Raw genomic sequence first — 27,604 nt, 5'->3', positions numbered from 1 at the left:
TTCAATACAATCCTTATCAAAAGTTTAATGGCTTTTTTTTTTTTTTAAGAAATAGAAAGACTCATCCTAAAATTCATGTGGAATCTTAAGGAACCCCAAGTAGCAAAAAAAGGAAGAACAAAGTTGGAGGATTTGCAGTTCTAAATTTCAAAAATTACTACAAAGCCACGGTAATAAAAATCTTGAGATACAGACATAAGGGCAGACATAGAGACCAATAGAACAGAAGAGAGAGCCCAGAAATAAACCTTTGCATATATGGTCAATTGATTTTCAATGTGGTTGCCAAGATCATTCAATGAGGAAAGGACGATCTTTTCAATAAATGGTTCTGGGAAAACTGCAAGATTAAGTTGGACCCTTACTATATAAAAAAATCAACTCAAAATAGTTTAAAAACCTATTTTGAATTGGGAGTTTTTAAATTATTAATTCAATACCCTTAATAGTTATAGGGCTATTTGGATTACCTGTTTCATATTGGAGTAGTTTGTAGTAGTTTTCAAGGAACTGGTTCACGTTCATATAAGCTGTCAAATTTGTGTGTAGAGTTTTTCATAATATTCCCTTATAATCTTTTTGATGTCTGCAGGGTCAGAAATTATATCCCCTTTTCCATTCCTAATTGGAAGTTTGAAAACTTACAAAAGTGTATTTCCAGGCCCAGTTGGAAATCAAATATTTAAAAAGAAACTTAACACCAATTCTACATAGTCTCTTCCAGTAAATAGAAGAGAAGGAAACACTTGCAAATTCATTTTATGAAACTAGTATTATCCTGATACTAAAACCAGAAAAGACAGTACAAAAAAAGAAAACTATAGACCAATATCCTTCATGAATACATACACAAAAATCTTCAACAAAATAGTAGTAAATAGAATTCAGCAACATATAAAAACAATTATACAGCATTAAAAGTGGAATTTATTCCAGGGATGCAAGGCTGTTTCAACATGTGAAAATCAATCAATGTAATCTTTATTAGCAGGTTTTAGAAGAAAACTCACATAATCATAATAATTGCTGCAGAAAAATCATTTTACAAAATCCAATACCATTTCACGATAAAAGCTGTCACAAAAATAGGAATAGAGGAGAATTTTTTCAACTTGATAAAGAACATCTGCAAAAAGCCTATAGCAAACATGGAAAGTCTGAAAATGCTTTCTTCCAAAAATTGGGAACAAGTCAAGGATATCTGCTCTTATCACTCTTAGTCAACATAGTGCTGGAAGTGCAATAGGCAAGAAAAAGAAGTAAAAGGCATATAGATCATAAAGGAAAACATAAAAATCTCCCTGGTTCAGATGATATGGTTGTCTATAGAAAATCCCAAGGAATCTTAAAAAAAAAAAAAAAAAAAACCCTCCTGGAACTAATCAGTGTGACTTTAGCAAAATTGCAAGATAAGTGATAAACATAACAAAAAAAACCACTATTGTTTTTCCATATACTAGCAATGAACACGTAGTCACCAAATTAAAAATACAGTGCATTCTTAATTACTCAAAAAACATGAAATACTTAGGTCTAAAGCTAACAAAATGTGTTCAGAACCTTACATACTGAAATCTACAAATTGCTGAAGGAGAAAATACCTAAAGAAAAGGAGAGACATGTGATGTTCATTAATTGGAAGAATCAACACAGAAAAGATGTTAATTCTCTCTAAATTGATGTACAGGCTTAATACAATTACTATTAAAATCCCTTTAACTGTTTTTTGTCGATGTTGACAAGATTTTTCGACAATTTATATGGAAAGGCAAAAGAACTAGAAGAACTAAAACAATCTTGAAAATATAGATGAAGTAGGAGGAATCCCTCTTGTCAATGTTAAGTTTCATCATATAGCTATAGTCATCAAGTCTGCGTAGTATCGATGGATTGGCATCAATGGGACAGAAGAAAAACCCCAGAAATAGACCCACATAATTATGCCCAATTGACTTTTGACAAAGGTGTAAAAAACAATTTAGGAAGAAAGATAGCCTTTTCAGGAAATGGTGCTGGAGCAATTGGACATCCACAGTTTAAAAAAAAATCTCAACCTAAGCCTTACACCTTATACAAAAATTAACTTGAAGTGTATCACAGGATTAAGTGTAAAACAATAGTAATTTCAGAAAAAAACAGAAAATCTTTGGGATCTAGGGGTAAGCAAAGGTCTTAGGCTTGACACCAAGTACACATTTTAAAAACAAGAAAATTGATAAATTGGACTTCATCAAAATTAAAAAATTTTGCTCTGTGAAAGACCCTGTTAAAAGCATGAAAAGACAAGCTACAGACTGAAAATATTTGCAAACCACATATCCAACAAAGGATTCGTGTCTAGAATATATAAAGAAGTCTTAAAACTCAATAGTAAAAAAACAAACAAACCAATTAGAAAGTAGGCAAAAGACACGAGGAACCATTTTACTGAAGAGGATACACAGATGGCAAATAATCACATGAAAAGATGTTCAACATCATCAGCCATTAGGTAATTGCAAATTAAAACCATAGTGAGATATCACTACAAACTTATAAAAATGGCTATTACCAAAACTAGTGACAACACCAAATTCTGGCAAGGATTTGGAGAAACTGGATTGCTCATACATTGCTAGTAGGAATGTAAAATAGTAGAGCCACTCTGGAACAGTCTTGCAGCATATATATATATATATATATATATATAACACAAACATATATATGTATACACACACACTATATATATATATACACATACATATATATGTAAATATATGTATATGTACATATATGCTATATATATGTATATTTACATATACATATATATAGCATATATGTGTGTGTATATAGCATAAACATCGTGTATATATGTATATCATATATATACCATATATACCATATATATCATATACATATATATGATGTGTGTGTGTGTGTGTGTGTATATATATATATACACCTTGTTTCCCCGAAAATAAGACCTACCCGGACAATCAGCTCTAATGTGTCTTTTGGAGCAAAAATTAATATAAGACCTGGTGTTATTTTACTATAATATAAGACCGGGTCTTATATCATATATAATATAATATAATATAATATAATATAATATAATATAATATAATATAATAATATAATATAATACCGGGTCTTCTATTAATTTTTGCTCCAAAAGACGCATTAGAGCTAATTGTCCGGTTAGGTCTTATTTTGGGGGAAACACAGTATATATATATCTCCAAACATGCAACTGCCATGTGATCCAGCAGTTGTACTCCTGGGCATTTATACCGGAGAAATGAAAACTTAGGTTCACACAAAAACATGTACACAAATGTTCATAGCAGATTAATTCATAATTGCACCAAACTGGAAACAACCAGATGCCCTTTAACAGGTGAATCATTAAACTGTGGTATATCCATACCATAGAGTAGTGCTCAGCAATAAAAAGGAATAAACTATGGAATACACATAATCGAGATCAATCTCCATATAATTATGCTGAGTGGGGGGAAAAAGCCAATCTCAAAAGGACTGGCTTACTCCATTTATATAACATTCTTAAACTGACAAAGTTCTGGAAATGAGGAAGGGGATGGGTAGGAGGGAAGTAGATGTGACTGGCTATAGAAGGGCAAGGTGGGGGAGCCTCCTATTGATGGAAATGTTCTGTATGTTAATTGTATCAATCTCAATAGCTGTGAAGATATCTTGTACTATAGTTTTGCAAGATGTTACCTGTGGGGTAGGGTATCAGGGTAGAAAGGATCTATTATTTCTTACAACCAACTGTATGTCAGTCTACAATTATCTCAAAATAAAAAGTTCAATTCAAAAAATTTAAAAAAGGATTGTCCCATCCAAAATGCCAATAGTCACCCTGTGAGAAACACAAATACAATGGACTATTTGTTAACCATTAAAAGTTCATGCTTTTGAAGACTATTTAATGACATGGGAAAACGTTGATTTTTTTTTTAACCTTCGGGTAAAAAGTGTTAAGATTCAAAATTGCATTTAAATTAAGATCCTGATTTTATCAAAAATATTTACTTACGTATATGCAAAAAATTGAAAGTATATGTATAATTTTTTCACTGTGTTATATCTGAATTATGGGATTACTTGTGATTTTCCTTTTTTTCATAACTTCTGCATTTTCCCAATTTTTTGTCATGGCATAAATCATCAATACATGAAACAAATATCTAATGAGAAGGAAAAGGAAATCTCACAAATAAGCAGGCTGTGGTTTGTGGGGCATACCGGCCTTCTGCCCTAAGTTATGTTCCATCTCATCTGTCAGTGCTCACAGTAACCTGTTTGCAGTCCTAGAAGATGCATATGTATTTAAAATAAACTCCAATTTTACAAAGAAGACATTTGGAACTAAATTTGACATAATTTTAAATATGCATGTATCAAAAGTGATTTTAGGGAAAAGAATATTATTTTGTTTAAGTACTGTATACTGGAATCCAGGAGGAAATCATAAATTCTAGATATGCAGTCATATTCTACTTAGTATAGAGTTATTGTACTAATTTTTTTTTTAACGAATCTGATGTGAGTTGCAAATGCTCTCAAAGATGCACAGTGAGACGATAGAAATTTCTTCCTGCTGGTGTACTGGTGGAGGGGGTATCAGTTTGTGCCCCCAAACCCTTACTGCAAACAGGGAAACTGTTTTTGTTTGCTGGCTTGTTTTTATACACATGGGAATTCTGTACATTATTTTGTTTGGGAAAATAAGCTTTGAGGAAAAAAAGTATGAAAACCACGATTTAGGGTATGTCTTGATATAACTTAGCATTAGTGGTTTTTCCGGACCATCATTTTGAGACCTGAAATTCAATCTTCTTTTCTCTGTACAGTCAATATGGTTGGGGAAAACAGTGTGCTGTTGAAGAGAGTAGGGAGAGTTCTGTTTGGAAGATGAAGGTTACTGGTTTGTGGTCTTACACAAAGACAATATAAGCAAGCAGCCCCATAGCAAACAGAACAGACTAGCTTCAAGATATTCAGAACCTTCTAGTCCAGATTCTCTTCCCAATCTTACAGCCTATATACTGGGGCTGCCAAAAAAAGTGTATACACATGACTTGTATTCATCTTATGTTATCGGTATATATTGAGTATTACAATTTTAATGCAGTTTTTTCCATTCTTAAAATACGTATACATTTTTTTGGCACACTCTGTTTTTTTCCCTTCCCCACTCTGCAACCCTCCATCAACCGTCCCCGTCCCCTCAGACACAAACATTCCTTTTCAGCTATTCTTGTTCCATTTTTTATTCCCAGAACTTGCCTTCCACATTTATAACTCCATACCTTTGCTCAAACCATTCTTTCTACCTACATTGTCCTTCCCCCCCGCCCCCCGATTTGTACTGCCCAGTCTGATAGCACTAGCCACATGGGCTATTAAGTACTTGAAATGTGGCTAGTGTGGATTTGGATATTCTGTACGTGTAAACTGGACACTGGATTTCAAAGAGTAGGAAAAAAAGATAAAATCAATTTCAACTTTTCCTTTTTAAAATGTGGCTACTACAAAATTTTAAATTACAGTACATTCATGTTTCATATTGTATGTCTATTGGACAGGGCTGCCCTAGATCCAGGAAGTTTTTCCCCTTATAGAATTGACCTTAAGGACGTGTTGACTCAGCATTTGTGAATCCAAGTGTTTTAATCAGAATTATACTAACTTCATTGAATTTTTAGGGGAAATGTATTTATTAGCAGAGTTAAACCACTTCCATTTTTTCTATTTTCATTTTTATTTTAATTGAATTATTTTCCTTGGAATTGGTTCTTTCCTCTAATAATTTTACAAAGCAAATTTGACATATTTATCAGGTTTTTTGTTGTTGTTGTTGCCTCTCTTCTATGGTTTCTATCACTGTGAGTATCCTTTTGTGGTCATGATTTTGACTACAAGCAATTTTCCTGGGTCAAATTTGGCAGATAAAACATTTACTGTGTGAAGTTTCAGCCATTGCCATTTACATGCTGTGCAAATCATTTCTACTAGTAATATTCATTTTAATTGGATAAAAGACCCATTGCTTATATTAATTTTTAAATTTATCCATAAGAAAATTGCAGGCTGATCTCAAATAATTCAGGATAATTCTATTATCCAAGATTGCTTAACTATACGCTTGTCCAGTTTCCTCATAACTTATGATCACTCATTGTCTTTGGTGAGGCAAAGATCAAAGGGTAGTGTCAAAATATTCTTAAGGAATTATTGTTATTCTTTTAGGTTTAATAATGGTATTGTGATTACGTTTTTAAAAGATTTTTTTAAAAAGAGATACATCCTAAACTATGAATAGTGAAGTAATGTGATATCTAGCATGTGCTTCAAAATAATGAGGGGGAATGAGTGGGAGTATAGATGAAACAAGATTAGCCGTGAGTTTATGAGGTTTCATTATATCATCCTGTCTACTTTTGTATATATTTGAAAATGTCCATATTAAAAAGATAAAATAATAATAGCATTATGATTTGTTAAAAGTCTTCAAGAGCAAAAGGCAAGGGTCAAAATGTGTTTTCTTTTTTTTCTTCTTGGTCCTTACCTTTGTACACAGCTACAAAAATGTAACCCAAACTCCCTACTATATTCTCAAGGTCCTGCATTATCTGATTCCTACCTGGCTCTCTGATCTTGTCGCCTGCTTTTTCCTCTGCTGGGTTATTCAGGGAATAAAATAGAAGTGGTGTCCCCTGGACCAGTGCAGTCAAGAAGACTCCTTCCTTACCATCATTTCACTCCATCCACCTGGACATTCTTTCATTTCCTGGAACACAGCAAGCATTTTCCTGCCTTGGGGACTTTGCACTTGTTCTTCCTTAATCTGGAATCCCTTGGCTACTCAAACCTCAGTTTAAATGTCACTCGCTCCTCAGAAATGTCTTCTCTTACCACACTCACTAAGGTAGTCCCTCCTGTTTTTCTCCACCTCAGTGCTGTTTATTGCTTCATAGCTTTGTCACCTTCTTTCCCTGTGTCTTCTGCCAGAATATAAACTACATGCGCTCCGGGATTCTGTTTGTTTTGCTCATTGTGTATACTCAGCACACAGCACAGGGTCTGGTACATAGAAGACACTCAATAAATATTTGTTGAATCAACTAATTAAAATTCTAGCCATTTTTAAAGGTCTGCTTTAAATTACTTCCTTCATAAAGCCTTCTTTAAATCCTCTAAGTGAGAATTAATCTTTTACTCTACTAGGTATACAGACATAAAAGGGAAGAAAGTTTGTTTTACCCTGTGCCTGGTCTACTGTGGTGACACCTAGAATGAACGTGATAAATCTTTTTATATTGTTTTTTGTTAGCACTTTAAAATTATTTTTCTATTTTTTTTAAGGTTCCAGATTACAGGCACTAATCATCAGAGAAATGCAAATTAAAACCACAGTGAGATATCACCTCACACCTCTCAGAATGGTTACCATCAATATATCAACAAAGAACAAGTGTTGGCAAAGATGCGGAGAAAAAGGTAGCCCATGTACTGTTGGTGGGATTGCAAATTGGTGCAGCCACTATGGAAAACAGTTTGGAAGTTCCTCAAAAAATTAAAAATAAAACTACCTATGACCCAGCAATTCCACTTCTGGGTAATTATCTGAATAAATCCAAAACACTAATTTGAAAAGATATATGCACCCCTATGTTAGATGCAGCACTATTTACAATCAATAGAAGACTGGATAAAGATGTGGTACAATGGAAGATATATACAATGGAATATCACTTGGCCATAAAAAGAATAAAACCTTACCATTTGCAACAACATGGATGGACCTAGAGGGTATTATGCTAAGTGAAATAAGTCAGACTGAGAAAGACAAATACCATATAATCTCACTTATATGTGGAATCTAAAGAACAAAATAAACAAACAAAACAGAAACAGACTCACAGATACAGAGAACAAACTGAGGGTTGCCAGAGGGGAGGTGGGTTGGCCATCTGGGTGAAAAAGGTGAAGGGTTTAAGAAATACAAATTGGGGCCTGCCCACTGGCTCAGGTGATTGGAGCTCCATGCTCCTAATGCCGAAGGCTGAAGGTTGAATTCCCACAAGAGCCAGAGGGCTCTGAAGCACAAGGTTACCTGCTCAATTCCTCGACACCTGTAAGGAAAGGTGGGCTCTGCCCCCTGCCACTAAGATTGAACACAGCACCTTGAGCTGAGCTGCCACTGAGCTCCCAGATGGCTCAGTTGGTTGGAGTGCGTCCTCTCAACCACAAGGTTGCTGGTTCGACTCCGGCAAGGGATGGTGGGCTGCACCCCCTGCAACTAACAACAGAAACTGGAATTGGAGCTGAGCTGCGCCCTCCACAACTACGACTGAAAGCACAACAACTTGACTTGGAAAAAATCCTGGAAGTACACACTGTTCCCCAATAAAGTCTTGTTCCCCTTGCCCAGTAAAATCATACAAAAAAAAAAAAAAAGAAATACAAATTGGTTGTTACAAAATTGTCACAGGCATGTAAAATATAGCATAAAGAATATAGTCAATAATATTGCAACAACTATGTATAGTGCCAGGTGGATACTAGACTAACGAGGGGGGAATCACTGAATAAATTATATAAATGTCGAACCACTATGCTGTACACCTGAAACTAATATAAAATAATATTGAATGTCAACTGTAATGGAAAAAAGTAAATAAATAATTTTAAAAAAAGGTTTCAGATTACAAAGTGCGGCTTCTAAATATTTCTTCTATGTCCAGTCTGAGAGTTTCACCTCTTTTCATAGTTTTTCATTTGTTTCTCTAGCCTCCCAATGTTCGTGACATATGAAGAAGTCATGATGCTGAGATGAAGAATGACTGGTTTAGTTGAGCTTGCCCTCATTGAACTCATTGACAGGTCCATGCTTTGGGGAAATGCAGGTACACAAATTAATTAGCTAAAATCTCCTGGAGTTAAGTCTCTTACCAGTTGAGTGATGGTTCTCTTTCATATGGGACTTTGACACACATAACTTGTATGCCTGAAAGCTACCTTCTCACCATTTACTAATTGCTTTGTATCAAATATGCACACACAACAATGTATGTTTGTCTATAAACAGAGGACGGTTTAATTCTCAAAATAATGTTTTAACATGTGTGCTCAATTGTAAAAAAAAAGATTTTTGCTCTGGAGCTACTTTTAGAAAAAATTTTGTCCTCTCCCCAATAGCAATATTTTTGGAGTGTTTCTTCCAGTCAGCTCATTTGTAGAATTGTTTAAACTAACACTAATTTTACTGCAGCAATTGAAACAAATGTTTCCATTTTGAAAATGTCTGCTGGAAAAATAAAGATTTGCAATTCAAATGAATGGAGAGATTGTTAGATTGTGGTAGTAAATGGATTTTTATTTTTGTTGTTGTTTGTGTTTTTTCCGAGTTTTGGTTTTTATTTGTTTTTGTGAACCTTTGCTGACATTATTTATAGCAAGCAACAATTCGTAACAAAAAACTGGATAAGTCAAACTTAATTTCTCTTTCTACCTAAAATAGATGTTTATACTTAGTTTTTTTCAAGAATCATCCAAAATATTCATTTTTAAATGTTTCCTGGACGGATCTAGTAGGTTCTGTATAAGTCCTTACGAATTATGATTGATAGCATAGATGTCTTAATTCTCCATTCTCTATAGACAAGTGTTTATTAAGATAGATCTATCGTTTTAGCAACTGAAAAGAAAGTATACAGAAAGAACACATGGTTCCATATAAAGTCAAGCACCCAACAATTTTCTGTTCAGAAAAAATTGTAATCAAGGAAGAAAGTTTTTACATATTCCTCCAAAGAGATTGCTATAGAAATAAATCCATTTTTAAGGATTGCTATAGAAATAAAACCCGATCTCAATTTAGTATATAATTACGTAATACAAATTTTAAAGGATTCTAAATATATGAATCTATGAGCTCAAGGTTTATAGGGGTTAGTGCTACCTATTAGTATCATATCAGTGTTTATCGATGTGATTCTGATCTCTTTCTGGGCAATTTTGTTGGCTTTTAGAACATTCATTTTAAAAAATAAAGAACAGATTTACTCAGCTGATTAAATATCAAATAGTGTGGTATCAGGCAATAATAAATATTTTAAAAGGCAAAAATGAACCAAAGGTAGATTCTCAGGACAAGGTATGTGATTTCATGTTCATCAACTTACTGGACGTTACACGGACTAAATCTCTGTGCCTCGTGTTCTCATCAAACTAGAGAAGCCCAGAACTGCAAATCTGGAAAATACCTTCCAGAGATCATTTGATTTCCTTCCCTGCCTTCATGAAGGGGAAAACCCAAACTCTCCATGCAATTCGCTCATGTCCCTCTTGATCACCAAGGATAGAGACAACTTTTCTTGATGAAAAAAACCTTGTTTTGCTATCAAGCTACAGTAATGGTTACATGAGTTACCCAGTAAGGCAATCTACTTCACACATGTAGCATCTCCTCTCTAATTCTCACAAAAGCCTTACAAGTTAGTTAGTTATTAAGTCTATTTCATAGAGAGGCCCAGGCCAGAGAGAGTAATTTAGCCAATGTCACATTTCTGGTAAGTGGCTGATCCAGGATTATATCTTTCATTAACTCAGCTGCTTCTCAAAGGCAGTGTATGTAGGTTGGTGCAAAAGTAATTGCAGCTTTTGCAGTTATTTTTAACCTTTTAAACTGCAATTACTTTTGCACCAACCTAATATTTACTTGCATAAAGGGAATAAAATCCATGAACATAACCCTAAACCTGTGTTTCAGGAAGAGTTTCCTTGGGCAATACAAATTAATGATGAGACAATCACACTACAGTAGATAGCTCTTATTGAAAGAATATTCCATATTGAATGATTCGAAACCTCCAATCTGGCCTCTTTTTAATTAAATGTCTGTGTGGAATAAATTGACTACAAATCCCCAAGACTTCTTTGTCATCAGTATTTCAACCTATAATTTAGCACACACACTCACAAGCCATGTAGGGATAAAGTTCCAGACCTTTCTTTGGGAGACAGTTTTGAGACTTCCAGAGTCGTGTGTGTGTGTGTGTGTGTGTGTCTAAAAAAAGAATAGCTGAATCACATCTAAAAGCGAATGCTCCCAATTAAAAATCTGTAATAAAAATGAAGACAATTAGGCATTCCATCAGATTTAATCTCAACAGCTCTTCATCCCAAACCAACACAACAAACTCCCACCCCCGGCCCCAAGCTGGGAAATAAACCCAAAGGCCGGAGATAGAACGGGCGACAGCTTGGCTCAGGCTCCGCTTTATTCTGAAGCCTATGGGGGTTGGCGTGTGTGTGTGGGGGGGTGAATGGGGAGCCAGAATCCACGGATGCCAACGGGTACCGCAATTAGCCGGGGGAAGGCGGGAGAGCGCGTTTGTCGGCAAAAGCAGGACTGGGAGGTGAACGGAGACGGAGTTCGCGAGGAGCCAGAACAGTCAGATGAGGGTCTAGGAAAAGGAGCGCCTTTTTGCCAAGGTTACACAGACGTACAAGGCGCGAGGAGGGGCGCCTCGTGCGCAAACTCGCTCGCCGATCTCTGGGTACCGCCAAGCCGCACCAGCCGCCCGCCCGCTAAGCCGAAGGCCGGTGCGGCTCAGGGCCCAGCCCAGGTCAGCGCATGCGTCGCAGCCCCTCCTCCGCGCTCGGCCCCCTCCCCTCCCTCTTCCCGGCTGGTCTGGGGCGCGGCGGCGGCGGCGGCGGCGGCGGCGCGGTGACGTCAGGGCGTTGGGGCAGCTCCTGTGACAGACGGAGCTGGAGCGGCGGGGCGGCGGCGGAGTCCGGCGGCCGAGATAGCGAGTGAGCGAGCGAACGAGCAGCGACACCGGGGTCCAGGGAGCGAGAAGGAGAAGGAGGGGAGCTCTCGGGCGCGAGCGAGAGAAACCGCGAGCGCCAGGCTTGGGCTCGAGCCCCGGAACGGCTGAGGAGCCCGCCCGCTCCCCTCCCCCTCCCCGGGCCCGGGCCCTGCGCGCCATCCTCCCCCTCCCTCCTTCCCTCCCTCCCTCCTTCTTCCCTTCCCTCTCCCTCTCCCCCTCCCCCGCCGGTGGATGGGAGTGAAGGACGGAAGAGGCCCTGCGGAGGCGGCGGTGCAGCGCTCCGGTAAGGCGGCGAGGGTCTGCGCCCTTCCCTCTGTCTTCTTCACCGCGCTCGGGCGGCTGCGGGCCGGGCCCGGCGGCCTGACGATGTGGCTGCGCCGGTCCCCTCCCTCCCATTCTCCCCTCCCCCTGCCGCCGCCTCCTCCTTCTTCTTCTCTCCTCGCTCTCAAAATGGCGGCCGCGACGGCCGTTGAGTGAGACACACGGAGGAGGGGGACAGGCTGAGGAGGGCGCTGCCCTCGCTCCGCTCCTTCCCCGCCCGGGTTCGGGGGTTGCCAGGCCTCCGCGGCTCCACCCGCGGCCCTCCCCGGGAAGGGATCACCCTCCTCTCTCGGTGACTTAGCAAGAAAAGTATTCTTGGGTAGGAAGGGCGTGGAGAGCAGGTCGCTCTCTGATCTTGGGGAAAGTGTTCAGCCCTCTCCCCGGCCACGGAAAGCGAGCTCCGCTGTCCCCACCCCTCCCGTGGTTGGTGGCTCGGGAACCGGGCTCAGCCCCGCGCCGCCTCGGCACCTACAGGCCTTCCAGGCGTTCCGTCCCCAACCTGTCCTTAGGATGGGGTGACCTGAGAAGGATGGCCCACCCCTTCCCTGGCTCCCCTGTGCGGTGGTCCACCCTCTACACCCACTAAGGAGGAGGAGGAGCGGCCCGACCCACAGAAACATCCGCAGCATCCACCCACCAAATCAGGCAGGTTTTTTTTTTGTTTTGTTTTCTTTTTTCCTGCCACCGGCTCCTCAAACGGGAGTTGCCTTTTGACGTTGTAACACGGGGTTTCGAGGCCCTCAGCCATTCCTCTTCATCTAATCTCCCCACTCCTTTAGGAAATGCAGTGCCTTCTTCCTTAGCTCCCAGGTGAGAAATGCCTTTGAGGTGTTGGGCAAAATTTAATTCTACGTCTCAAAACATGAGTGGAGAGGATGAGGAGGTTTTCAATATCTGAGATAAGAGAGCAAAGCTTTATTTGTTTTTCTGCCTTTCTTCAGTGACTTAGCAAGAAACTCCTTGGGAGGAGGGCAGGAGATTTTCTTTGGGGATTAGGGTTTGTATCAGTCCGTTGGTTAAGAAATTGTGCTTTTGAAGAACCAGATTTGTGGTCTCATTCTCAATGGGCGATGTCATGCCAAGCCCCCCCCCTTCCTTAACAGGCTAATCGGGAGAGAATAAAGATACTAACTGTTATTCCGACCTCTAGTGTAACACACAGTCCTTGAGATTCATAACGTCATAAAGTCTAAACAAAAAAATTGTGCCATTTTTGGTAATTCTATTTTGTTGGGAGGTGGATTGTTTTGTGTGAATTTCATTTTGAGGCTAGGGCGGAGGAGACAGTACTTGGGCCTTTCAGACCAGTAGTCTCATTCCTCCCCTTTTGCCACAGTAGTATTTGCTTAAATTTTTTATTTTTATTCATTTGTTTTTTGCAGCAGGGTTTGAGTGCTGCGAGGTTCAATCCCTTAATCAGAAAAATTAACTGCCTGTGTATGTCTGTAATGATATAATGTTAAATATATAAAAGCTTTTACTTAAAAAAATTCTGATGGGGGTTTAAGGCATTAGCTGCTTTTAATCTCCCATGGGGATCTTTCAAGACACAGTTTTGCAAAAATAAGTGGCAGTTGCAAATTGCAGTTTTTATTAGAGCAGGAGAGTAATCTGTATTTGGGTGATTTATTCTTTCATGTTCTATTATAGATGATCATTGTTTGGATTGTTTAGAAGGGAAGGATCTCCTATAACAAATTTGAAGCTTTTTTTTTTAATGTATCAGGGAAAGGAACCCAATTTTTCACAAAATATTTCCGTATATATTGATTTTGATGGAGCTAGCCCTATTTTGTCACCCCCCCTAAAAAAAAAAAAGGGCTAATATTTGTGGATGCTGTGAACAGCCATTGAGCCATGGAGACTGGGTGGAGTAAGAGAGCAAAAGCTGTGAAGTGCTAGATTTAGATTGCCCTTTCATAGCATTTTTATCTTGCTTATGTTTTGTAATGTTATTTGATCCTAACTGATGCTGCTACCACAAAGACATTTCTCTGTAGTAAATCTTAAAATCTCATGTTTAGTTTCCACTTTTTTTGCAAGGTGGATGGATAGTGAATGGGGTGAAAAACCAATGTCCCTGCTCTAAAACAGACACTTACTGTCTATGTATCTGTACATATACATACATACACATTCATATGTATGTATATATGTATATGTATGTATATATACACACACACACCCTTCTTAATGTTTTTTGTTTTAGTCAAGTAAATGTAAATTAATGAATGCCAGAAATATTTGGCAAGAAATAGAAATGTTGCAAAAATCTAATACGACAGATATTTTCTTTCAGTTTGCATTAAAACAATAAATGCAATTTTTTAATAACAAACATCAAAGATAAGCAAAAAAGGATAATTTGTGTTAAAGGCTCTTTATATGGACATTTTCTGTTGTGTTGTCCCTTGAAAGGGTCCTTTTTGTAAGGTACTACCATAAGAGAGAGTAGGTCACTTTAACGTTTTGTATTAAGCATTCATGTGAATAGACATCTTCAAAAGAATGTCAGATTCATGTGGTAAATGTGATTTTGATGAGCCTTATAACTATGAGTATATGTATTTTCGCACTTGTTATTTTTAATGAGATTAGAAAGTAGAAGGGTTCCTATGGTGAGGAGTGAGTAAGGTTAGGAATGATAAGTCAGTTACATGTCTGACATATCTCCATCCCTAGTATTTGTAGCTATAAAAGTGCACTAAGAGCAGTGATTTTTCAGTAGATTATTAATTGATCAGGAGCTTAATACAATTTGACTTAAGAGCTTTAGTTCCAGATGTGTATCTGTGTGTGTTTCTGATACATGTGGCAGAATCTTTTGCTTTATTTGGAGGTCAATTTTTGAAATTCTTCATAATCCTGTATTTATAAAACTTTTAATAAGAGTGGGATGGATTTCATTTTATGGAATTACTTGGTATCTGTTTTCTAGATAAAGTAACTAGTATGTAAAAGATTCTGATACATTTCTGGAAGGGAAAAGTCAAACCATATAATTTTTGGTTTTCTAGGTAGAACATTCATGTTTCGTTGTGTATATTTTTTCAATGTAAATGTTTTCCTTCTATGTACTAAATTATATGTAAATATATACATGACTACTTTTTGTTTACATGAGGTTCATATTATTCACAACTTAATAAACAAGCCATAGAAACTATGAAACTTGTCAACATTAGGATGGATAGCTTAAAAAACAAACCCAAAACAAAATCTTACGGTAATCAAAGTGAATTTTCCAGTTCTTCCCATTGAGTTCTAAAGCAGTGAATCATGCACTCTTTTGCCAAAAGGACTTGAGGCTTAGTTGGTTTTAAACCTGCTGTGGTTCTAAAAGAGATTTTTTTTTTTTACTTGCCTCTAGTCTGTTGTGAAAATATTTCATGATGACAAGTAACCTGTTTTCGTGTACATTAAAGAGAGAAATGGTTAAGTTTGAAGTGGAAATTCTTTGCCCCTGTTCTGTCTTCTACAAAACTGTCATTGTTTTATTACTTAAAAAGTTGCTCTATTTAAAATAAAACTAATAGCATGCAATATAAGTTCTGAAAAGAAAAAGAAAATCTGTTTTCCTGTAGATGCTTAGCTGTAGAGTGAATACTAGTTGCTGATAGTCAAATGTTTTGAGAAATCTGTTCTTCATGAAAGATGCTGTGTAATATAAGCCTAATAGTTAACTGCAGTGAAGGCTTTCTGCATTGTTTTAGTTTTGTTGCTCACTTGATTTGACACTTTGGGCTAGTCATTTAAATGGAACCTTAGTTAAGCTTCTGCTATGTGCATAATTTTTAAACTTGCCATGGCAGTTATAGACTTAATTGATATTTGTGTAATGTTTTATACTTGTTGGATGCAGGCATCATAAGTGCCTATTATTTTGATTTGTTGTTTTTCTCTTCAAAAGATGGTGGCTTTTGGTTGACTTACCTGGTTAGGATTGATCTGAGCATTTGTCAAGAATGCTTCTGAAGTTACTGTTGTTTAACATTGTCATAAACATTTCCTTAGAGCTTTGTAAATAATACGGTACTCATTTTCACTTGTTCTGTCAGCTGTTTTTTCAGGTAGGTTGGTATTTTTATGGGTGAGAGAACTGAAACTCAGAATTTGTTTTCCTAATGTCACATGTTAGGCTAGAGCTAGAATGAGGTATATATGTATTACAGGCACCAAATCCCTTGGGTATTACCTTGTGTGGTCAAGAAAATGTTCCTTTTTCTTTTGACAAAATGGACTCATTTTATAATTATTCTTATGTTTGTCAATTTCTTTTTTTTAAATGGTGAAAATCATGGCATTTATTGCCTGCATCATTTAAATTGGCATTTATTAACGTGGTCTTATATTGTTAACTATTTTGCTTGCATAAGGACTTCGACATTTGAGTAGCGACTCCCAGAAAGTGCCTACTACTGCTTTACAGTAATATTAATAAGTTAATAAAGACTTGTTGCATGCATGCACGTGATATACAGGTAGTATTAGTGTTAATAAGTAAATATTGCATTTGATTGAATGCAGGCTTATGTGAAAGGAAATATGCTATCTTTTGTAATAACTTCCAGCGATCTCTCAGGAATTAAGGTGAAGGAAGGAAAAGAGTTTATACTTCCCTTAAAGAGATTTTATGGTGTCTTAGGGAACAGTGTCATGCTTCTGACATAGGGCCACAAGATTCTCGACTATAAGAAGTGAATTAACCCAACTGGACAAAGTGCATTTGCATTTTATAATGAGCTGCTCTTTGCATTTTCATTATTGCTCTTGAGCTCTTAGGTGTTGACAAGTACAGCTGTTAAGAAATTTTCTGATAGAGTGTCTCTTGATAACAGTAAAGTTAAGAATCTGGGAGATTTTTAAGGAATTTAATTTTTGAAGGCATTATGCAGTTTTATGTTTATTAAGATTTTTACATTATTGATTAATTGACTTTTAATCTATGGCAAAGATAGAAGGATGCATTTATGATATTAGTCTTGTATGCATAAGGCATATATGCTATTTATTCATCTCATATTTGTTTTTATCGAAAATATGCTGATTGCAAAAGCAGGGAAGGTGTAGCTAATGAGTCCGTTTTATTGATTAGTTTCTTTTTGGTTAACTTATTTTTTAAAGGTGGGAAAAGGCTATAAATATGGCATTATCAGAGAAATTTAAATAAAGCTTCTGACTAAAATCATATATGAATATTTTAGATCCTAATACTAACTCCACAACTTCCCAGCTTTATACCTCGAGGAGGAGCCTCAGTTTCCTTATCTATAAATGGATAATGTTGACAGTATCTAACTCATTGGGTGGTTACTATTATTGAATGATAAAAGGCCTATAAATCCTTCAGTAAATGTTTTTTTATTGTTAGACTTTTTTTTTAAGGAAGAGAATTTAACATACAGTTTAAGCATATAAAGAAAGCCATTACTATATTAATATAATTCTTACAGTTTTAAGTGTATTTCTTAAGAATTAGTATTGAAGATTCTTTCCCCTTTGGTATCCATTCTGTTATCTGAAACCAATGGTGGCTTCAAAGCTTCTTAGTAGGCAAGAAGTGCTATGTAAATCAGTGCCAAACAAACAACAACAAAAATCAGTTTTTTAATATAAAATTATACTGCAAATAATCATTTTATTTAAACTGCAAAGTACAATATACATTTTTATTTTAACAATCAAAAGTTTTGTGCCTTTGAATATTATTTTAATCACATTTTTCCTGTTTTTTTGTTTTTTTTAAAATAAACTATTTTGGACTAATTCTAGATTTACAGACAACTTGTAAAGATAGTGCACAGTTCTTGTATATGCTTGCCACCCAGTTTTCCCCATTGCTAACATCTTACATTTCTGTGGTACATTTGTCAGTGTTGGTATTTACTATTAGCTAAACTCTAGACTTTACTTGGATTTTACTAGTTTTTCCATTCATTTTTATGTTCCAGATCCAATCCAGGATACCACCTTGCATTTGGTTATGTCTCCCCAGCCTTTTCTGGTCTGTGACAGTTCCTGTCTTCCTTTGTTTTTCTTTACCTTAACAGTCTTGAGTAGTACTGGTTAGGTATCCTGTAAAATGTCCCCTAAACTGGGTTTGTCTGATTTTTTTTTTTTTTTTTTTTTATGATTAGACTGGGGCTATGGGTTTTTGGAAAAAACACAGAGGTGAAGTGCACTTCTTATCACATCATGTCAGGGGCTTCATGACACCCACAAAACATTACTGGTGATGTGAACCTTCATCACTTGGTTGATGTAGTGGTGTGCCACTTTTCCCTGTCATCATTTTCTTCCCTTTCTCAAACTTTATCCTTTGGAAGTAAGTCAAGTCTGTGTCCCAGAGTGGGGAATGTGACATATTATTTGGAATTCTTCTGAAAGGCAGATATATCTCTTCTCCTCCATTTATTAAAACAATTTACATCTTTATTATCAGAAAAATTTCACTTAGAATTTTAAATATTATTAATTTAAATAACCTCAACATTTTCCTAGTTTTTTAAAAAGTAAAAAAAATTGTTTTTTTCTTTTTTTTGGAAGGGGAGCAGGACTTTATTGGGGAACAGTGTGTACTTCCAGGCCTTTTTTCCAAGTCAAGTTGTTGTCCTTTCAGTCTTAGTTGTGGAGGGTGCAGCTCAGCTCCAGGTTCAGTTGTTGTTTCTAGTTGCAGGGGGCGCAGCCCCCCATCCCTTGTGGGAGTCGAACCAGCAACCTTTTGGTTGAGAGCCCATGCTCCAACCAACTGAGCCATCCCCGGGGCAGCTCAGCTCAAGGTGCCGTATTCAATCTTAGTTGCAGGGGACAGAGCCCACCATCCTTTGTGGGACTCGAGGAATTGAACTGGCAACCTTGTGGTTGAGAGCCCACTGACCCATGTGGGAATTGAACCGGCAGCCTCGGAGTTAGGAGCATGGAGCTCTAACCGCCTGAACCACTAAAAAGTAAAATATTTTAACCGTAGTTTGGAGACTAAAGATCAGAGCAAGTCTTTGAAGAAGCTTATTAAATTAATTATATATCCCTCTAGAAATTATTCTCAGTAAAGTTTAGTGTTGGGATTGTAGAGAAAAGCTCCCCATTTGGGGGCTATGATCTGCAAAGAAAAACACATAGGGTATCTTACTCATTGGTTCTATGCTAGTATTTGACACACCTTGTTCTTCCCCTTTCCTTCAAAAATGTTTTAAATACTACAGCAGAAAACAAAACATTTTGATTAGACTCTTTATTTTAAAAACAACTGGTAGATCCATGTCCTGAAAGACATTTATATTAAGGAGAATTTATTATTTGAGAGCAAGAGAATTGAGAATTATAGTTATTACAGTTCTTGCAGTTGGTTTTATATCTTAACCTTTCCATTGTAACACTTGTATAGAGAATCTCATTGGGTTTCTACTTTTAAAAAAATTACTCAACACCATTACATATTTTTATTTATCTTCTAAATTTTCATCAATTTTTCTGTCCAGCAAACATTTGTTATATTTAAGCTATATTATATCCCAAGTATTGAGGATAACATGATTATCAACTCCTGCCCTCAAAGATCTTAAAGTTTATAAACATTTAATATGCAAAAGTAGCATAACAGTTCTACAATCAAAATATGTACTTGGTGAGATGAGAGCCCAAAATTTCCAAGGAAGTCTTCACAGAGATATTGGTTGAACATCTTTGAAGAAATCTTGTCACATTGGGGTTTCAAGCAGAGGAAGTACAACTTGGTTGGTGAGGGAAGTACCCTGTTCAGTGTGGCTGGAGTGGTGGGTGAGTAGAGAGTACATTACCCTGATCTGCCCTGTAAAATAGGTGGTGCATAGACCCTTCTCAGATGGAGATTTTTACTTGTTAAAAATGTAAATTTCCAGGCTCCATCTTAGATTTATGCAGTACAAATTCCATGGAGGGGCACCTGGGATTTCTGCATTTTTAATAAGCTCCCTGGTTGATTGTTTTTGAGAAGCACTACTTTTCCCCTTTTGAGGTGCCAGTGGAGGATTTTAAGTTATGATAAGTAGACCTATGAGGAGACTGTATAAGTAGCAGTGCATGTTGAAGAATGAATTTGAGAGAGATTCAGTCTGTATAAAATTAGTAACCAGTTGGATATGCAAAGTGAGGGAGATGAGGAGTGAGGAATTGAGGTTTTTGGGGTTTTTTGTTCGTTTTTTGTTTGAGCTGTAGAGTGGATGTGGATGTTATGAAGGAAAAAGAGAGTTGAGGAAGGAACAAAGTTGGGGAAAGTTATTTTGGTTAGGGAAAGTTTTTTTGGTTATATTTGTTTGTGTATGTTTAACAGGATAACCATTAAGTGTAGAGGGTGTGTGTGTGTGTGTGTGTGTATGTATGTAAAGGCTAGCTATTTAAATTCTCGTAGGTAGTTGTGAGCAGTAAATGAACACTTGTAAAACACTTAAAGCCGTGACTAACATCCAGTAAGTGCTATGTAAATATTTGTTAAATAAATAAAAAATAGGGAGCCAGTGAAGGGTTTTAAGTAGAGAAGTGATATGGTCAGATTGTATTTTAAACAGATGACTCTGGGGGCTGTATAGAAGATGGGTGTTAACAGGCCAAGACTGGATTGAGGGAGACCTGTTGAAATGAATCCAGGTGAGAGATGATGGTACAAACTATGGTAGCAGTGGTAATAGACAGAAGGAGAATAGTTCAACAAATATTGGCGATAAACTGGCAGATCAGGTAATTGATTGGATATAGAGGGAAGAAAGAGTCAAGGTTGACTCCCACATAAAGTATTATTTCTAACATTTTAAAGTGATAGTCTTTTAAAGTACTTTTTGGATCTTAGATGTCTTCTATGCAGTGATATTTGAGACATTTAGAGTATATTGTGATGCTTCCATAAAAATGAGAACAACGTGAGATAGTGTTTAAGTTCTCTAAATTCATAGGCCTTTGCTATTTTTCTCAGATAAATTTCTCTTTAAGGATATACTATTCAGAAAACTCTTCATTTAGCCCAAGTTCAAAAGGCCAGAAAGCATGAATAATGATTCTATTATGTTGTTTTTATATCTTTATGTTGAGACATGTAATTATAACAGCACCACGGTAATACTGTAAAAAGTTAAAGTGACTGCTGAATCATTAAAAAATTAAAATTTGTTACTTTTGTTATATCCAGTTTTTTTCATTATTCATATATGATAAAATAAACTTTGACCAGAATATTTCATCACCAATTCATTCCTTGGATACATCTTCTCCTCCCTATTTCTAGATTTGTCATGTTAAAATTACTTTTTTGTCATTTGGTTTTATAAAAGGGGAAAAAACTTGAAGTTAGAACTTTCTTGAATTTGAATTTTCTAGATTTTTAGTGAAATATGTAATTAAATGGGTAGGAAATTGATTGTCCTTATGTAGTATTTTAAATCTGGGTCCTGGATATAATGGTGTACATTTGTATATGATTATCTGTCATTTAGGCTATTGCAGGACCCATCAAATCTCCCCACCAAAGACGGTTGAGAATGGTGATATTAAACTGAACCTGGAATAAATAATTGGAGTGGACATGGTGGCCATTTTAGGTAGAGAGAATGGTAACATACACAAGTACAAAAGCATGAAAAACTATTATTTATATGTATGCTGAAAAGTAGTTTGGCAGAGGGGATTGTAGAGTACATACGGATATGCGCCTGGAAAGGTACATATGAGTCAGGTCAATAAATGTGTAAATTATATTCTATTTAAGTGTGTAGGCGATTTGGAAGTCAGCAAACAATTTTCAAGCAAAGGCAAGCATTATGATCAGATGTGTATTTTAGATAATTTATGTGAATGCCAGTGAGTAATACGGATAGGAGATTTTTTTCAGGAAAGAATGATTAATGCTTGAAATAAGACAGTGACAATAAAGGTTGTTGATTGGAGAAAGATTTAGGAGGTAGGATTGTGAATGAGTAGTGTGATGGGGAGAGGGAAATATTAGAAGACATCTCAGATTTGTAGCTTGTGCGACTGGGTGTTAGTAGAGAATAAGAGGAGGAATTATGTGGGATATTGCATAAAGCAGTCAGATTAATTTTCCTGAACCACAGTTCTCAAGTCACTTTCTTGTCAAAAACCCATTTTTACTATCAAAAAGATTTTTACTATCTTTAGTGAGGTATGTATATAAAGCGCAAAGGGCACGTTGCTAGAAACGTATTCAATAGATGTTAGTTTAATCCTAAATGGGCACTCAAGGACTTTTCTAATGTATCCTAACTGACCTTTTCTTTTTTTTTATTGCCTGCTGTGTATCCTATGATTCGGTCTTATGATGTTCCTTAGATCTATCACTTTTTTACCATTCACCCTCTTCTGTTTTCCTCTGTGTGTCATCTGGCCTGTCTTTTGAATCTGCATACCAGATCTCCTTTTCTAGGCAGCCTATATTTTTCACCTGAAAGAAATTTTCTTTTCCTCTGAATTCACAATCTTACGGTATCTATTGCTTTTTCTCTGGTATAGCTTATACAAAGTTTTATCTGATTAATCAAATGAGTTATTGCATTTAAAGAGCCTAGAACAGTACCTAGGACATAGTAAATATTCAGTAAATATTTGTTCTTTATTATTATAGTGTTGATGGTTCAGGTGAGTTGATAATAGGGCAGTCTACCTTTACTTTGCGTTTTTGTGATGGCAAAACTGATTTGCGTCCTTACTACTGGAATGCAATCTTTTACTTTGCTTATGTAGGTACAGAAAGTACCAGGCCGTATCATTGTCTTCAACATGAAATTATCATCTTCATACATCTTAACTATTTCTGAGCTCTATGGAAGAAAGGAAAATGGCAGACAGCCCTTCACACTGATTATCTCACTAAGCTTCACCACTGTTTGAGGTAGATGGCAGTATTAGCCCCTTTTATAAATGGGCAAATAGGCTTAGAATGTTTGAAAATTTGCCCAAGGTCATGCATAGTTTGTAGTAAGTGGCCAAGTTAATGTTTGAACCTCTGCTGTTTGACTCCAGAATTCTACACCGTAGGACTTAAGAAGTGTGGGATTTATATCATTTACATATTCAACTTGATGTCAGAGGGTCTGTCATGTACTCAGAAAAGTGTTTTTTTCCTTTTAAATTTTATTTTACGTATTCACAGTTTATCTTTATTACAGAATATGTCAAACATGCAGGCAAATATCCTGCAGTAATTTAACAAAATAATCCACATACGAGTAGCTACTACCAGAATTGACAGATGTCAATTTTGTCATATTCGCTTTAGAGTTTTTTAAGACAGCATTATTACAGTTACCGTTGATGTTTTTTTGTACCTCTTTCCAATCCCATTCCCCTCCCTCCTTTTTCCCAGTTGTAAAATTCCTCTTAAAGTTTGTATATATCCTTTTTTCCTGTTTTTATACTTTTTTACTATACATATGTATCCATAAACAATGTATAATAATGCTTAGAAGTCACAGGAATGTTATTCTATATATTCTACAGCTTGCTTTTTTTGTCTAACAAAATATAGTACTGATATGTATACAGTTTATGTTGTTTAGTTTCTTATATAGGATTATACTGTAATTTCTTTAGATGTACATTACAGAAATGGGCATTTGTTTTCACATTTTCACTACGGTAACAGTAAACTATAAATCGGTTCAGTTGAGACACTGCTGGTTTTCCAGTTGAGTTATCCTAACACCTGGGCAGTTGTCTTTGGATGTAAACAAGGGATCTGTCTTTAGGACCAAGATCGTATCCTAGAGAAGGCCATCTTCAAGAACAAGTAGTAAACTGTGTCAAAAAAAAATTCCACTTTTACATAATTACAGTTGGACCATAAAGCTCCCTCCCCCCAAAATCATTCCCATTGTTTCCATCCTAGTCAGGCCTCTGTCACCTTCTACTTCCTGCCTTCCTCTACTTTAATATCTCCTATGCATTATCTCCAAAACTATCAATGTGAAATAACCAATTTTAGACTATCACTCCATTTCTTAAGAATTGCAGTAATTTCTGTATTGTCATAATTCCTTACTGTATTAGTATTCACCATACTTTGTGCTTAAAAAAATGCACATAGAACAGTATGTCTTCTGTTACTGTTTGTATACTTGGAAATATTAGCAAGCTTTTTTGTTCTTAAGGCAATGAATTTTTTTGTGACTTTGTTTTGACCTTAAAAAAATCTTATCTACAGGGCTGTTGTAGCTGTTTTTCTAATTGTCACTTGAAAATGTAAACAGAAACCAAAAGAGGAACACACATGTTGGCAGGTCAAAAGGTCTTTAATTTTTAAAGTTTCAGGATAAAGATAGCCAATTGATTTTCTGCAGGATTTTTAAATTGGTGTACTTTCTCTGACATGTATTAATTAGTGTTCAATCTTTACAAAGAAAAATTACATCAAAACCAGCCCCAAACAGCTGGACTTCGATGTTTGCCCATATTTCAGAATTTGATTTTTTGGAATTTTAAAAAGGGATTGAGAATAAAGTGATACAATATGTCTGTAGTTTTGAGACCATAATGAATTTTTATCTTAGTTTTACTGTGAGGCCTGTAGTAGTCATTTAGAAACACTAGATGCCTACTGTGTGTTGATTACCGAGCTATTTAGTAGTGATACCATGAGGAGTAAATATGTCAAGGTTGCAGCTTTGGCAGAGTGTTGTTGAGGAGACACCAACAAGGCAGATAATTACAGTGCAATGTGAGAAGTGTTAAATATGTGTATGTACAAAGAACTCGGATATCATAGAGAAGGGAGTTAACTCTGCTTAATTTTTTTGTCAAAACTATGTAAATAAATAAATCCAAGTTCTATTTATGCTAGCTGCTGAGAGCTCTGCTAATGTTGTTTGAATGCCATTGATAAGTACTAGGTTGAACCTGTGTAATTGCCATTATTGGCAATTTGATAAGGTTTAATCCTAATAGTATTTCGGTGTGGCAGTTAAAACAAGAAAATGAAACATGGTTAATGTCTTTTGCCAATACTGTATGACAGTTGTTGGATAATTGATATTTTATTAAAATAAAGCTTTGAATATTGAATGAATGTGCCATTTTTGGAAAACATTTTTAAAGTTCAGCTTGGTTTCTCTTTTTAAGAAGATAATATTTATGAAAGAAGTTTATTAACTCTAAATTTCTATGCAGTTATAAATTATTTATAATTGCCTGTAACTGTGGAAATACAGTTATTTGGAAAGTTTTACTTTCAGAGTTTGATTCCCTACAAACGTGTTGAATGCCAGACACTGTGCCTGGTACTAGAGGCAAAGAAATTCAGTTCAGTGTTTGCTCCTGAGGAGGTCCGTCTGGCACTAGCAATGGCTGGTATGTAGTTATAGAGAATGCAGGAGGCAGCACAGGGTAGAGTCAGTTATTTGTTTCCAATTTATCTTAGCAGTGGAAACTTTTACCCAAAAAACTCTTATGCAGAAACCCAATATATAAACAGATAAAAAGGGAATCCTGCCTCCTTGGCCTCCTCTCTGTCCTCATTCCTGCTGTTTGAAACCATTGGTGTGGGAGTCAAAAACAAACGTGGTTTGAATCAGTGGCCTTGACACCTGCCTAGCTATTTGACCTTGGATTCATGACCTAACCTTAGTGAATTTGTTTCCTCATCTGTTAAATGAGGATATTGGTTTCTTCACTAGGTGTTGTAAGAATTAAACATTGTAGGAAAGGGGCCTAGCATGTAATGACATTCAGTAAATGTAGCTGTTAGGATTATATGGACATGACACAGTGAGACTAAAGAAGAGAGAGAGTACCTACCTCTGCCAAGGGGAGTGGGCTGGCCAGGGAGAACTTCACATAGAGGGTGATGGGCTGCTGCATTTAGGCTGAACCTTGAAGGCGAATGGAAAATTGCAAGACGTGGGTGAGGGACATGCATGCAAACTAAAACATTTTAATAGTGAAGATTTGGGCATGTGGAATGCTACCCGTACCTTTCTGGAGACCAATGGCCTTATGTGCATCCTAGGTAGCTTTTTCTTAACAATCTTTGACTCACAATTTAGTATTAGGTTGGGCCCGGCCAGAGTGAGAGGCATTAACTTTCTTTGGCTAATTAAATTGGACTACATAATTAACTAAAGGGGAAAGTACTCTAAACCTGAATTTGTAAGCCATGTCTTGGTTATAATGTAATGATGTATTTATAGACAAGTCCTTCCTAAATGCAGTTGCATATGTGTGTTGAAAATTAGTCATCTTTATGTCCTCTGACATCTTAGTAGGAAAGATTTTTTAATGCCTGAGATTCAATTAATAGGACTACTGCTATGGATCAGTTGCAAGTTGTGATACCGAGGGTGCCAAAAACGTGCACAAGTGGACACTGGTCAGCGTTGCTCAAGCATTAGTTCGCTGTAATCAGAAGTATCTGGACGCTGGTGGTAACCACTTTGAGCACCTCTTGTAATTGCATAAGTCAAACTTGTGTTCATCTTTTGTTATCGGTACATATTGAGTATTACAATTCTAATAGTTTTTTTCCTTTCTTAAAATGTGTATACATTTTTGTGGTACCCTCTATATTTACTTTGGATTTTTGAGAAAGAGAGCTAGAAAGTTAGTTTCCAGGAAAAGCTAATGGATACTTTTTCTACCTCAACAATGAAGGCTCTTTTCTTTTTATAACAATCAGTCACATTTTAGGCAAAACATTTCAATTTGACACAGTGAAGGGGGTATTAAATAAAATGTAGGAGATACAGAAACCAAGAGCAATTATGTGTGTATAGAGTCATATAGCAGCTACAATGTACCAGGCACTGTTCTAAGCACGTGTATCAACCCACTTAATCTACCTGACAAACCCTGTGAAATAGATATTACTATTAAAAGTAGCCTGTATAAAATAACTTCATTTGTCTAGTTAAGGGAGTTTGCAACCTATGATTGGCAAGCTAGATCTTGCCTGCTACTTGTTTTTGTACAGCAAGCTAAGAATGATTCTCACAATTTTAGTGGTCGAAAAAGCAAAAGAATAGTATTTTGTAAAATTTTATTTTGTAAAAATGTTTGTAAAATTCATTTTGTAAAGTTAAAATTATAAATTAATAATTTGTAAAAATTACATAAAATTCAAATTTCACTGTCCATAAAGTTTTATTGGGACAGAGACACACCTGTTTCTTTACATATTGTGTATTGTTGCTTTCTTGCTACAGAAACTGTAAAGTCGGTAAAACCTAAAATATTCACTATATTTATAAAAAAATGTTTTACAGGAAGTTTTTTGACACCTGGTCTAGATACAAAGGGGAGAAAATACGCTCAAGATAAACAGCGACAAAGTTAATGTATGTGCAAAAGAATGTGCTTTTTTTAGAACATACAGGAAGACTAGATAGTTATATAATGCACAAACCAATTGTATTTTTTTTCTTGAAAGATTGTTTTTAAATCTTTAATAAAAGCTTAACTATAAT

General features: G+C 36.3%; 1 protein-coding gene and 1 long non-coding RNA gene across 4 annotated transcripts in view; both read left to right on the top strand.

Moving 5' to 3' along the window:
* Positions 1-9,395, top strand: part of LOC141569016 (uncharacterized) — a 62,751-nt gene extending 53,356 nt beyond the window's left edge. The window contains exons 3-4 of one of the 2 annotated variants that reach the window (XR_012492412.1): positions 7,375-7,509; positions 8,803-9,395. This is a non-coding gene — a long non-coding RNA (uncharacterized LOC141569016). Of the gene's footprint in view, positions 1-7,374; positions 8,470-8,802 lie in introns of those variants that run through there. The other variant, XR_012492411.1, reaches the window with a different exon arrangement.
* Positions 9,396-11,746: 2,351 nt separating this feature from the next.
* The window catches only part of PAFAH1B1 (platelet activating factor acetylhydrolase 1b regulatory subunit 1), a 62,788-nt gene continuing 46,930 nt past the window's right edge, over positions 11,747-27,604 (top strand). Inside the window, exon 1 of one of the 2 annotated variants that reach the window (XM_074319925.1) lies at positions 11,747-12,129. The gene's annotated coding sequence lies outside the window, so the exon portion shown is untranslated. Of the gene's footprint in view, positions 12,130-12,676; positions 12,813-27,604 lie in introns of those variants that run through there. The other variant, XM_074319926.1, reaches the window with a different exon arrangement.

The sequence above is a fragment of the Rhinolophus sinicus genome, linkage group LG15, assembly GCF_036562045.2.
Source record: "Rhinolophus sinicus isolate RSC01 linkage group LG15, ASM3656204v1, whole genome shotgun sequence".
Taxonomy (NCBI): Eukaryota; Metazoa; Chordata; class Mammalia; order Chiroptera; family Rhinolophidae; genus Rhinolophus; species Rhinolophus sinicus.
The sequence above is the reverse complement of the archived record's forward strand: the minus strand, read 5'-3'. Positions and strand labels throughout refer to the sequence as shown.